Consider the following 1,537-nt stretch of genomic DNA (forward strand, 5'->3'; position numbering starts at 1 on the left):
GGCATTGCAGCTAGGCAGATTCTCAGTTATTCTAACCCGACAACACTGGCCTGCCCTATACCTCACTGTAAGGGTCTGAAAATCGCTGAGGAAAGACCCTCAGACTCAGCCAGTATTCAAAGACAGAGTGTTTACTCTGCAGAAACATCTAGCATGCAAGAGTTTCCACTCTTTCCAAATAGCAGTACCCACAGAAACATTCTTTATAACAGGACCGCTTCATTGCTTCTGAGATAACAGCAGATTCTACAACTTAGGGCACACTCCAACAGGTTACAGAAACCATTCTCTGAAGGTCATAAGGACTCTGGGTGCAAAGCAGGAGCTAAGATATTGACTGAGTTTGTCAAAACTTCAAGGATGGCTTAGTTATAATCTAAAACCTTTCCATGACCCTGCAAGCTAGTAACAAATGGTGAAGGTTACGGCAGGTAACTGCTCCTAGAGTATATGCACGTAGACATCCTCTGTTATAAACTCTTGTCCAATTTATGATCTTATTTATGTACAGAGCTGCAGTGAGTTTTTTCACCATGTGAATACATGCTCTGAGAGTCTTCCAAGTACTGAGAACAAAGGGCTGGGGTATGTCCCCCTCCTCTTTTCTCCCCTTCAATTTAGAGAAAAACAACTCCCTACAGAAGCTTGACCTAGCCTCCCTCTGTGTCACTTTGAGGTGCTAAATGGATGCTAGCAAATAGTCTAAATGATCCACAGCTTAGTTTCTGAACAGGATATGAAAAATGAACCCCTCACTCACCATATGGCCCACCACCTATCTATCTTAGTTTCATCCTGGCACCAGCTTCTTCATTTTCATGTGGCTGGCGCTTTGGCCTCTGGTTCCCACCTGAGGCCCTCTCTTTTTTGCCCAGAAGTCCCACCTTTACTCTCTAGCCCAGCTATTGGCCATTCAGTTCTTTATTTGACCAATCAGGAAGTGATGAAGAACACTGTTCATAAAATACTAGGACCTGATATGCTTCATAATAATGACAACACCAGAGTGCCGATGTAATCTGATCTCTGCTAAGATGGAAATTTGAATTTCCATCTTGATTGAATAACACAAGGATAGTCTTTATGTGTGGCGCACAAAAACTTCCCTCCAACTCTGGGAGGGTTCTTGCACCTGACAGCAGGTGCTCACCAAGGCAAGAGGCATTGATTCCCTGGAACTGGAGTTACTGGGCCTGAGAGCCACAAGGGGGTGCTGGGAGTCAAACCCAGGTCCTCCAGAGAGCATGCTCTGAGTGCATAAACCATCTTTTAAGCCCCCTGTAATTATCACAATTTTGCATTTCTACATTTTATAAGCACCATAATGTAGTTGTATCTTTATCTTTTCAGTAATTTTTGAACACTGAGAAAGATTAATTATCTTTCAATATTCACATAAGTACTCCTGTTGTATAGGGTTTACCCATGTGATTCTAAGCGTTACTCTGGTACAAATTTCCATCAGCTTTTAACATTTCATGTGACAAAGGTCTCCTGGTGACAAAGCCCTTGCTGAACTGTTTTGTTTCACCAAAAA

This window comes from Mastomys coucha, unplaced genomic scaffold (assembly GCF_008632895.1).
Source record: "Mastomys coucha isolate ucsf_1 unplaced genomic scaffold, UCSF_Mcou_1 pScaffold5, whole genome shotgun sequence".
NCBI lineage: Eukaryota > Metazoa > Chordata > Mammalia > Rodentia > Muridae > Mastomys > Mastomys coucha.